The sequence below is a fragment of the Momordica charantia genome (genome assembly GCF_013281855.1).
Source record: "Momordica charantia cultivar OHB3-1 chromosome 3 unlocalized genomic scaffold, Mcharantia_2.0 BLBB01000003.1, whole genome shotgun sequence".
In the NCBI taxonomy this organism is placed as follows: Eukaryota; Viridiplantae; Streptophyta; class Magnoliopsida; order Cucurbitales; family Cucurbitaceae; genus Momordica; species Momordica charantia.
In genome coordinates, this window is record NW_028275161.1 from 3,195,508 (window position 1) to 3,208,033 (window position 12,526).

Sequence of the window (12,526 nt, forward strand, 5' to 3'; positions counted from 1 at the left end):
CATGCAGCCTACATGGAAAAAAATAAAATTTAATAAGTATATATTTAAATTCGAATAGTTTAAATAACCAAATTAAAAATTGTACCGTAGCACCAAATGCTGCTCTTTCTCAAATGATATATTGTCTATTGATTGATAAATACCAACTCATATATTTTGGATCGCAATTACCATCATTGTCCATAGAGGATTGATGACTAGGTAACTCGATCTCAATCTTGAGTGAGTTATGGAGTCCTTCCTATTAAGGCTAGTCCTTTGATTTGTATGGGTGAGAGTGGCCCGAGTCGGGACTCAATATTCCTACCATTTTGGGGACGAGACCGAGTGGGGAGCTGGGAACATAACTACATAAGATGAAATTCACTCCTTCTTGACTTTAGGGTAAGTAGATGGGTGTTCTTTTAAGTGCTGACTCTGAGACTTGAACAAGGGACCCCACCATCTCACTGGCCCGAGAGGGACTTTCGGTTATTAGTTGGACCATAACCAGGTTGTTCATTATAGGATCAGCGATAGTTAAGGTTTAAGATGTAACACAGGAGTAAAACGGTAGTTTGACACAGCTGCAGTTACAAACACTCGTGAAGGATTGGCTTACTGTTAATGGTCAAAATCCGTGGATGCAAAATATTCTACAGTGAGAAGAGTGCAACTGTGGATCTTTAGTGGAGTGACTAACAGTTAACGAATGTTGATTAATATGGTTAATGAGTTTAATCAATTAATGTCGTATCGTTGGAGGTTCCGATCTATAGGTTCATTAGGTCCCATTACTAGCTCGTAAAGGATAGTTAAAACATTTAGTCTTGAACATAATTTGAACTGTTCAAATTTGTTAACATGAATTAGACTTAATTATATGAGATGCAATTAATATAATGTATGTTGATGCATTATAATATAAAGTTAATTTTGAATTGGATTCAAAATTTTGAGAGAGATGGATTTTAGAATTTGATTATAATATGGTTGATTAATTTAAGTTTAATTTGATTAAATATGATTTAATTAAATTAATGAGATATGTTAATTTGGTTAAATTAAATTAGATTTAATTTAATTTAATTAATATATTTTTTTTGTAATTAATTATTAATTTAATTAAATTAATATAAAACAAAAAAAGAAAAAAAGAAAATGGGAGGAAAAACCTTTCACTCACCACCATTAATTGTGGAAAGTGGGGAAGTGAGTGGGGAAGTGGCGACTTCCCCCTTAGTCCTCCTTTCCTATAAAAGGGAGGTTCTCCAAATTTCTTTTCGGTTGCCCGGTCCGCACTTGATTGAGCTTCCAAAACTCCAACAAGAAAATCTCTCTCGATCTCTCGATTTCTCGATTTCTCTTTCAATTATAAGACAATTCCTACAAACTGAGTTCTTAACATCTAGAGTATAGCGAGGAAGACTTTTTGGTGGCGTTGGTATCTACATTGAAGAGGTGTCTTCAAAGGTATGTAACACTAACTTTCGTTTAATCATACTTATGTCTTTTATTCGTTGTAATTCTAAAACAAGATCAAAGCACACGCGTTTGCACGCTTCCGCTATGGGATCCGATCCCTTCAGTTTGTTTCATACCAAATTGTCTTGTAACTCTATTTGGTTGATGCCACTAAACTTCATGAAAGCATATGAGTCGACTTACGATGCACCATACGTCATGTCCATTGGTACAGTAGGCAGGTAGACTTGCAAATTCCTTAGTACATGGCTCCCTGATCATCTGAAATAGTAATGTAAAAATGTATAATTAATTGTAAATCAATATATACTTATAATTTCAAACAGTTAAACACGTACCGAGCCTGGTGATAAGAGGTCCAACATGTATCTATATTGGATCAAAACATATGTAGATACTTCTGTAAAACAAAATTTGATCCCTCCATCTACAATAATATTATAGGTTAACAATGATTTCAATAGAACAATTAAATGTATAAAATAATTCAATAGTTATATCGACGTACCAGGCAGCTAATGTCAACCCACGAGCTCGTGATCCGAGATGTGACGATGTTGTAGAGCCATTATTGGAAACCGATCTCAAGCCCATACTTGAAGAAGTATAATTGGACCGACAATGTCACGTGAGTTAGACTGGCACGCTTTGCACAAATTTCGGTACAACCATGCCAAACATGCTCCACCACAACTGAAATGTCCAGCTACCTCAAAATCTTCTAGCAGTGGGAGGAACATCAAATGCACCAAGTTGTTAGACTTATCGGCGAATAGACTACCACTAATAAGCTGTATAATATAGACACGAGCATATTTGGCAATGGTTTCTTCATCTGCATCATCGTTCATGTTATGAAAATTGAGAAGCTAGGCAAGGCAAACTCAACCTGGAGTCTCTGATGTGTCGATCATCTAGAGTCACCCCAAGTAATGCTTGACAGGTGCCTTTCCAATCATAATCAATGAGACGAGTAAGGGCTTACCATCTACTGGTAACCTAAGTTGTACTGCTACATCCTATAGAGTGATAGTACACTCTCCATCTAGCATGTGAATGTATGAGTCCCTAATCTCCACCGTTCTACAAGCGCGGTTATCAAATGCTAATCTAATTGGATGAATCCCAATCTGGCAAATCCGTAGAATCTAGAAGCGTGTAATGCGGACTCAATCAGAGGATGTAGCAAGATGGAGCGATCGAGTACTGCCTCTCTACGTCAACAGTGCAACTCCTCATTACACTGACCTTGCCAAACTAATTTTGATCGATGTTTTGCTTGGGTATATAATATAGATCGATCAGTAGGACCTGAATCTAGTTCCATAATCTGATACCATAGATAATCATTAATTAGAAACTTAAATCAACATATTATTTGAGTAAACAAGATTCATCATAAAATGTATCAAACTGCAACAGTAAATACAAAATTACAATCACATAAAAAGAAATTACATTGACAAAAAAAAAAATAACATAGATAATTCTAACTTAAAATTTAGTAATACAATCACATAAAGTTATAATTCTTTAACTCAGATATCTTTATTAGTTATGTTATTATTGTTAATTATTATCTTTTATAACTAAGATTATTAAAATATTTGTTATTCTAATTTGTTTTCTTTATTTAATTTAATTTTATATAGATTTTAATTCGACAATGCATTGTATTTTACATCTCCTAATCAATATAGTACTTTAATGAAATAATAATAATAATATTTGACAAAGACTGAGTTAATAGCTTAGGAGTCGAACTGCTGAGAGAGTAGACATGGAGACAAGTTATGGGATGTGGGATGACTTTAGTGATCGTTGTGTCGCACCAATTTCAAGAGATAAATAGACCCAAACATAGGTTGATGAGGTAAATTCCATGTCTATAGATGAACTTGATTCTAGCCTTCCAACCTCAATCTGATACTATTAAAAAATTATCAAAGAGAAAGGTAAAAAGAGGAGATAAGTTAGTTGAAATTATAACTAAGTCTTTGGATAAAATGGGTGTCCTCTATGAGAAAATAACTGAAAATATTGGTAAGATAACTAATTATTTAGGAACTTAAACTATTATTTATTAAAAGAGAACTTGCATATTTAATGAGCTTATGAATGTTGAAAGACCGACAAACATTCAAAGAGTTCAAGTAGGTACATTTCTATCGAAGGATCCTGATCAAACCCATTATTTTGTTTACATTGCTGCATTCTTAATGGAGGGAATTTCATTTTGTGTGTTTCGTTTGTTGAATGAGTCTGACTTGAGATTCATCTTATTTGTTTTTATAGTGTTAGTTGTTTGAAAAACTAGAAGAATAAATATATTCCAAGCTCTAGTATGTTTTTTGTTGGTATGTAAACACGATATTAGAATAAACTTTATTTTATGATAATACTAAAAAATTGTGTTTTTTGAAAAATATTAAAATTTGAAAATTGAAAATTATATTTAATATTAATTATTTTCTTTAAAAAATCGTATGTTAATATTGTAGACACTGTATTTGGTCCGGCTTATTTTTTGTTTTTGTTATCTTTTTGTTATTACTTTATTAAGTTGTATTTTATTTGGTTTTGGTTTAAAATATCATAAGTTTACTTTATTATTAGTTTTAAGGTAAAGTATTAATTAAATTAAAAAGTAGATTTTATTTGAAAAGAATATGATTTATTATTAAAATAAAAGAAATAAAAGGATTTGATTTTAAAAAGTGATTTTGTTTTAAATGAATGATTTTTTTTTTAAAAAGAATACTGATTCTATTTTCCGTTTTTTTTCGTCGAAACCCAACATGTGGCTTACTTCTTGCTTCCTTTCCTCATTTTTCTCTTTTACTTATTTGACTATTCTATATAACTGTTACCGTTACCAATTTCTAGTATTTAAAGAGGTTTTATCAACACAGCTAAGGGGACACAGAAGGTAGAAAGAAAAGAGGGTGGTTTGTTTTAAAAGAAAGTTACTCTCTCTAACCCGTTCAGTCCCTCACATTTTCATCTTCTTTCTCACTCTAAAACCCACATTTTCCCTCCATTTTCTTTTATTCTTTCTCACTCTAAAATCCACATTTTTCCACATTTTTCTTTTCTTCTTCCTTCTCTCTAAAACCCCATATCTTTCCACCATTTTATTTTCTTTTTCTTTCCTTCTCTAGGAACCCACGATCTTCCTTCCATAACCACACATTTTCTTCTTTCTCTCTCTTCCAAACCCCCATTTTCCTTTTTTTCTCTCTTCCTTTTCTCTTTCTTTTTCTCTCTCTAACATCCACCATCTTCAACCTTCCTTTTTCCTTTTCTTTTCACCACCATATATTATCTCACCCCTCACAAACCCACCTACCATATTCACACACATCTGGCGGCCATAGACCTCCAGCGACATGCAAACGCCGGTGCACGTCCCCGACGACCACAACTCCGGTGACCCGCGAACAACTCACCCACGACAACCCTAACCCAAATTTCGACAACCTCCAACGACGACACTCCAACGGTGCACATCCCTTACGACCCCAAACTCCAGCGACTCGCGAACAGCTTGCAATCTTTACACAATGACTCAGAGGCATAAGTATTCCAACGAATAGTGGCAAACTCCGGCAACAACCCACAAACAGAGGCGCTCCAACGACAAACCCGTTCCGATCTTCACCTCCACGAGCAGCAACAGTGCTCCGGCCCAGGACCTCCAACATGAACATGCCGACGCATTTCCCCAACGACAATCTCCGACCACGACTGTTTCTCCTTCGACTACCTTCATCGATCGTTCTAGTGGGTTACAAAAAAGGAAAGTTGTTTTATTAAAAATGAAAATGATTTTAGTTTACTTTGTTTGTTTAAATAAGTGAAACAAATTCCTCTTACAAAAGAAAAGATTTTTACTTTATTTATTTGTTTAAATAAGTAAACTTTTTTAAAAATATGTTTTAAAAGAGAAGTTTTTATTTTAAAATTTTAAACATTTCAAATCCAGAATATATTAAAAGTTTTTTTTCCTTTTTTTAATACAAAATTTAAAAATAAAAATGTTGTATTTAAAAAAGGAGATTATGGATTATGTTTTTTTTAATAATTTGTTAATATAGTTATAAATATTATATAGTTATGTCATTAGCTTCTGATGAAATAGTGATACTTGAACCTGGAAATAGGTCCGCTTCTGATATTGAAGTAGAAGTTGAGGAAAACTGTTTGGAACCTCCCAGTAAATTTGAATCCCCCACGTCGAAATGAGGAGACACCTTCACAATATTCACTATAATAGATTTTGAGATTATAAATTCTATATGTGAATAAGGGTCAAAGTGGGAAGAGGGGTCAATGTCCGTAGAAATGAATGCATATAATATATGTATAAGGTCAAAGTTTAGGAACAAAGGAGAACTGCAACTTGCTGTCAAGAAATATTTTATTGCACAACATTATTAATTTGTTGTAAGATAATCAAGTTAAGATATGTAGTATGTAAAATGCAAACACAGAATGATGGTTGCAAGTGGAAACTTGGCGCTCATCGACGTAAATCCCATGAGATGTTTAAAATCAGTGTACTTGAAGAGGCTCATTCATGATTATACACAGAGCTCACACAGGATCACACACAATTGGACTCAAATTTTATGTACAATAAAATCCAGAATATTGTACGACGTGATTCTAGTACGTCTAGAGCTTCATTACAAGAAACCATAAAAAATATTTGGGATATTATGTAAACTACAAACGTGTGTGACAAGCTAAACGGAAAACATTAATTAAAGTTTTTGATTGGAAAAAATTGTATGAAGAGCTCTCATACTAGTTAAATGCTCTTGTGCATTACAAATGTAGACACTCGAGTTCTTTGAGATTTGATATATTCGAATAAACTTGGCAATCTTATTTTTGGGCGAGTTTTTTTGGTCATTTTGTCCTACAATCGAAGAACTTAAACATTGTAAGCCATTAATGCAAATTGATGGTACACACCTGTATTGTAAGTATAAGAGAAAATTACTTATTGTCACCACAATTGATGCAAATTGACATATATTTCCTCTTGCTTTTGCTATTGCTGAAGAGGAAAATACTTTTAGTTGGTTATGGTTTTTGTGTGCCTTGCAAAATTTGGTTACAGAACAAGATGATATTTGTCTAATTTATGATCGACATGGAGGTATTTTGTGTTGAGAATGATAAAGGTAAACTAATTCATTTTTGTCCCACATGGAAATATTATCATTTTGAAAGTTGGCTTATAATCCAAAACCATGTAGTGGGCTTACAAACATGGTGAAAGGTAAGCCCAAGTCTTGACCCACACGTGTTCTGTCATCGTCCGGTTAGCTTGGGCGTGAGGCTTTCTTTTCCTAGGTTTTGATTTTGTCAAAACTGCGTGGCGCACTTAGAGTGATTTGTGCTAAGTCTAACTTAAATGGTTGCTTAGTAAAAGCACCAACACGTGGTTATAAATGTTTTTGAGTTTTTTTTTTCTTAAATCCAATTTCTGTTTTTAGTAACCTAGTGACTATAAATTGTCACTTCCCCTTTCATTTTACAGATCCCATCTTTCACTTCCTTATCCTCTCCTTTCCATCCTTTAGAAAAATTTTTCTGAGCACGATTCGATTCCACTCCGTTCTAACGAGTGCACGTTTGTATCGGAGGTTGTGTTAACCTTGGGGAGCATTCTGACAATATAACGATTTAGCACCGCGGTCGTGTCGATTTTGCTTTCAGGGCAGTGGTTTCACCCACGACACAACAATTCTTAAATTGGTCGTTCCAATTTTGACCTTATCCTTCCCTCAATAATTTCAATCTGAAAGCAAAAATTACATGGCTACTATTGGATCCGGGAGGCCCTAGCAGACTTGTTAAAATTGGAACCTCTCGATGGATCCAATTATCGCCGCTGGTCCCAGAAGCTACTTATTTTCTTTGAGCAGTTGGAGATCAACTATATCCTTACTACTACTCAGCCCCCAGCCGTCGCCACAACCACCACTGCTGACCAGTCTGTCGCCACGGCTTCAGCCACGACTGCTGATCCCGGAACGTCCACTGTTGCTATCAGTGGTACTAACAAATTTGAGAAAGACAACAAGACTGTTCGTGGGCATCTACTCAACCATATGAAGGATTCTCTCTTCGATCTGTTCGTAGTCCAAAAATCTGCAAAGATTATTTGGGACAGTTTAGAATCTAGATATGGTGAGGATGATGCAGGCAGGAAAAAGTACGTCATCGGTAAATTATTTCAATTCCAAATGACGGATGAAAAACCAATAATGGATCAAGTTCCTGAGTACGAAAACCTGGTGGCAAATGTGCTCTTAGAAGGCATGAAGATTTGTGAGGTTTCTCAGGCAAATATGCTGCTTGAGAAATTCCCTCCCTCATGGAGTGATTATCGAAACCACCTAAAATACAAGAAAAAAGAGTTGACCCTGCAGGAATTGATCAGTCACATGCGTACAGAGGAAGCCAACAGACAAAAGGATAAGCTCTCTTCTCAATCTTTAAATTATGTTAAAACTAAGTTAGTTGAATCTTCTAGTGCTTTCAAAGACAGGTTCAAAAATAAAGGGAAACATGGTTTTAATGATAGAGTACAAAATAAGAAGGGATTTCAAATCAAAAATGCTGGGGGAAAAATTGAGAAAGCCAAACTGGTTTGTTATGTCTGTGGAAAACTAGGACACAAATCTTATCAATGCATCCAGAGAAAAGACAAACGACCTACTCCACAAGCGAATCTCGCAGAGACAGATGATATCATTGTCGTCGTGGTCATGGAGGCAAATATGGTAGAGAACAAGTCTGACTGGATCCTAGACACCGGAGCTTCCAGACACTTATGCTCGAACCGTGAGCTCTTCCATGACTTCCAGGACTCCACCGATGGCGAATGTGTTTTTATGGGGAACTCTACCACAGCTGGAGTACTTGGGAAAGGGAAGATACTCTTAAAACTCACTTCTGGCAAAAATTTATCTTTAAGTAATGTACTGTATGTTCATTCTCTACGTAGGAATTTGGTGTCTGGAGGTTTGCTGAATCGAGCTGGACTTAGGATTGTATTTGAGGCCGACAATGTTATCATCACCAAAAATTGTGACTTTGTTGGTAAGGGATATTTAGCAGATGGTTTGTTTGTCCTTAACACTGCTTCTATTAATGAAATTGATTCACATTGTGCTTATATGGTTGAGTCTATTGATGTGTGGCATGGTAGACTAGGGCACGTGAATATTGCATCAATTAAAAGGCTTAAAGCTCTAAATCTAATTGATACTTATGAGTTGCACGAAACCCAGAAATGTCATGTATGCGTAGAGACAAAGTTTCACAAAAAACCTTTTAGACCTGTCACAACTAGAAGTACTGAGCTACTTGAGTTAATTCATTCTGACTTAGCTGATTTCAAGAACACTACTAGTAGAGGTGGAAACATTACTATATTTCATTTGTTGACGATTTTTCTAGATATACAAAAATTTATCTACTAAAATCTAAAGATGAAGCTAGTAGTATGTTTTTGAAATTCAAAACTGAAGTAGAAAACCAATTGGATAGAAAGATAAAAAGACTAAGATCTGATAGGGGAGACGAATATAGTGATAATTTCCTTAAAGAATTTTGTGAAATGAATGGTGCCATACATGAATTCACTACTCCTTATTCACCACAACAAAATGGAATAGCTAAACGTAAAAATAGAACGTTAAAAAAAATGATGAATGTTATGTTATTGAGCTCTGGTTTATCTGATAATATGTGGGGGGAAGCTGCGCTCTTTGCATGTTTTGTTCTTAACAGGGTCCCTCACAAAAAGCTGAATAAGACGCCGTACGAACTTTGGAAAGGATATTCACCTAACCTAAGCTACTTGAGAGTGTGGGGGTGCTTAGCAAAAGTGGCATATCCAGAATTCAAAAAACCTAGGGTAGGCTCTAAAACCTTTGACTGTGTCTTTATTAGTTATGCTCAAAATAGTTCAGCGTATAGATTCATGTGCTTAAGGAATACAATTTGTGAATATAGAGATGTTGTATTCTTTGAAAATATTTTCCCGTTCGTCAAGAATTTGAGTGAATCGTGTGTACCAAAACAAACTTTACCCTCAATTTCTAGTGATGAGTTGGATTCTGAACGTAGTAGTGAGGTTACAAAAGATCCAGAACTTAGGAGAAGTAAAAGGCAAAAGATTAGCAAAAGTTTTGGACCTGACTTTTTAACTACCTTTTTAGTTGAAAAATCGGATAAAATAGATAATCAATTTGCTTGCATGTATCTAATAGATGAAGATCCTAAAACCTACCAAGAGGCTATTAGTTCTATAGATTCTAGCTTATGGAAAGAAGCAATTAAAAGTGAACTAGACTCCATAGTTATAAATCAAACTTGGGACTTGGTAGATCTTCCTATAGAAAATAAAACCTATTAAAAGCAAATGGATCTTTAAGAAGAAAATTAGACCAGATGGATCAATTGAAAAATACAAGGTTAGATTAGTGGTTGTAGGTTACATACAGAAATATGGAATTGACTATTTTGATACATATTCTCCTGTAACTAAAATAGCCACTATTAGATCTCTAATTGCTCTTGCTGCCATTCATGACCTATTAATACATCAAATGGATGTAAAAAAAATATTTCTTAATGGAGATTTAGAGGAAGAGATCTATATGATACAGCCTGAAGGTTTTCTAATTGCTGGTCAAGAAAATAAAGTATGCAAGCTTAGAAAATCTCTCTATGGTCTTAAACAAGCTCCTAAACAATGGTATGAGAAATTCAATAGCACTTTAGTAAACAATGGTTATAAAGTAAATTGTTCTGATACGTGTGTTTAATCAAAGTTGTTTGGAGTTGAGTGTGTGATAATATGTTTATATGTTGATGACATGCTTATTTTTGGTACAAACTTACATGTCATTAATGATACCAAGTTATTGTTATCCTCACATTTTGAGATGAAAGATCTAGGAGAAGCTAATGTAATATTTGGTGTTAAAATAAGGAAAAATGATAATGGATTCTCCTGATGCCAGTCACACTATATAGAAAAAATGTTAAAGAAATTCAACTGTTTTGATAATCCACCTGTAAGAACACCTTATGATGCTAGCATTAGTCTAAAGAAAAATAAAGATGATACGATATCTCAATCTGAATATGCAAAGATCATAGGTAGTGTTATGTTTTTAATAAACTATACTAGACCTGACATTGTATATGCTGTAAGTAGATTGAGTAGATATACACATAATCCTAGTAATGAACATTGGACCGCTCTTCATCGTTTATTGAGATATGTAAAAGGCACCATGGATTACTGTTTGCATTATAACAAGTTTCATGCTGTGTTAGAAGGGTATTGTGATGCAAACTGGGTTACAGATAACGATGAGGTGAGCTTTACTAGCGGATATGTGTTTCTTTTAGGTGGAGGAGCTATCTCTTGGAAGTCAGCAAAGCAGACTTGCATCGCACGTTCCACTATGGAATCCGAGTTTATAGCACTTGAATTAGCAGGACAAGAGGCTGAATGGCTGAGAAGTCTTGTTGGAGATGTGCCGTTGTGGGGGAAATCTGTACCTGTATCCCTTAATTGTGACTCGCAGGCTGCCATAGGGATTGCCAAAAACAGTGTGTACAATGGCAAGAGACGCCACATACGTCTAATACATGGAGCTATGAAACAGTTGCTAAAAAATGGCATTATCTCCTTGGATTATGTTAGGTCCGAGAGGAACTTAGCAGATCATCTCACCAAAGGCCAAACAATGAGGTTAATTGTAGAGTCATCAAGTTGTATGGGACTCAGCATTTGATATTTCTCATTTGTGAATCCATAGCCCTAATTTTGGGTGGTCCAGGTATGAACTTGATGGATGTAATAAAACACAATGTGATTCCATAGCCCTTCTTTTGGGTGGTCCAGGTATGGATTTGATGGATGTAATAAATCACATAGTGAATCCATAGCCCTATTTTGGGTGGTTTTTATAAGGATTTGATGGATAATGTTCAAAGTCTTCATAACCCAGTTTTGAGTGGTTTATCGATGATAGACTTGATGAAACAACAGCGTGACCGTGAAGGTTAGGCCACCTTCTATGAAAGAGTCAGAGTCTCTTTCTAGAGCTGTCACGATGGCCCAAGGGTTCTATGTGCATGGCAATGAATAGCACTTGATAACTATCCCGGAATCAATATCAAGGATTTAAACGTGTGTGGGGGTCTCAACTATAATTACTGGAAGTTCAAGAGGTAACTCACTTTCACTACTTAGGTTGTTGCCCTACTTCACTAATACATTAATTGAAATCGAAAGATATTAATGTTTAAGTTGTCCATCCTTTGCTCAGAAGAATTTGTTCTTATCTTTCTTCTTTTGTTTTACTCTTTGTCATTCCTGAGGGATTGTTGGGAATGATAAAGGTAAACTAATTCATTTTTGTCCCACATGGAAAGATTATCATTTGGAAAGTTGGTTTATAAGCCAAAACCATGTAGTGGGCTTATAAACATGGTGAAAGGTAAGCTCAAGTCTTGACCCACACATGTTCTGTCACCGTCCGGTTAGCTTGGGACTTCCCCTCTCATTTTACAGATCCCATCTTTCACTTCCTTCTCCTCTCCTTTCCATGAAACCCACGACACAACAATTCTTAAATTGGTCGTTCCAATTTTGACCTTATCCTTCCCTCAATAATTTCATTTTGGCGGCTGTGAAGAATAAGGAAAATGGTTGGAGTGAATCGAGAGCATATTATTGATTTTGTCTTTGTCATGTGGCTAGCAATTTCAACAAAAAAATATAATTCGAAGCACCTAAAAAATTTGGTATATCGTGCTGGGTGTCAACACCAAAAGCGTAAACTTTAAAAATATATGAGAGTAACAACAATTGAGTCCAAATTGTATTGATTTTTTCACTCATATAAATATAGAAAAATGGACACAAGCACACGATAAAATGTTTCTATATGGATGGATAACAACAAAATGTTTCACTCAAAGATTTGGTATATCGTGCTGGGTGTCAACACCAAAAGCG

The 12,526-nt window shown here is 35.1% G+C and overlaps 1 pseudogene; it reads left to right on the top strand.

Moving 5' to 3' along the window:
* Positions 1–10,532: 10,532 nt before the first annotated feature.
* On the top strand, positions 10,533–11,297 carry LOC148212171 (secreted RxLR effector protein 161 pseudogene; annotated as a pseudogene).
* The last annotated feature ends 1,229 nt before the right edge of the window (positions 11,298–12,526 follow it).